The sequence below is a fragment of the Rhagoletis pomonella genome, unplaced genomic scaffold (genome assembly GCF_013731165.1).
Source record: "Rhagoletis pomonella isolate Grant_MI unplaced genomic scaffold, Rhpom_1.0 Rhpom_scaffold_00009, whole genome shotgun sequence".
NCBI classification, from domain to species: domain Eukaryota; kingdom Metazoa; phylum Arthropoda; class Insecta; order Diptera; family Tephritidae; genus Rhagoletis; species Rhagoletis pomonella.
Genome location: NW_023458563.1, coordinates 8,319,988 through 8,320,630, shown reverse-complemented (window position 1 = coordinate 8,320,630; position 643 = coordinate 8,319,988).

The following is a 643-nucleotide window of genomic DNA, read 5'->3' as shown; positions in this document are numbered from 1 at the left end:
TTTATTCATTTGTTATTCGTCATTCGAATAAATTTTGCCCAACTCTGACATCAATAAGGCAAATAATATGTTCATGATTTTTTAGAATTCAGAATGGCGGACCAAAAATGCCAATTTCAATAAGTGTTTCCAAGATAAATTTTAACGGCCATACTTATTTTAATGTATAAAGGATTGCTCCTCGTCGATTTCCTAAATCCCACAGGTGTGATCCATTGGTATATGGTTGACCTGATAAAGCTTCCATGAACAAATTACAATTACTAATTAATAATGCTGCTAAATATGTATACATAAAACGGAGGTTTGACCACATATCTGCGCTTTCTATACAAATTCTTGATTGCAGCTTATCTCAGTTCCTTGACCGTCGCTTACTGCTATTTTTGCACAAGCTAATCCACACCCGTTGTCCAGATTATTTCTTTGTCGAAACTTACCTTTACACAGTCAACTCTCACATGCAATTTTATACTACCACACTTTAGATATTCAGCGACCTCAATAATGTTTTTCGTTAGAGCTGTGCAGTTGTGGAACTCTTTACCTAATAAACTAAAATTGGAAACAAATCTTAAGCACTTCAAATTGGCTATTTATTCTATATTAGCTAAATTTTTTGTAAGCGAGCAACAAAAGAATT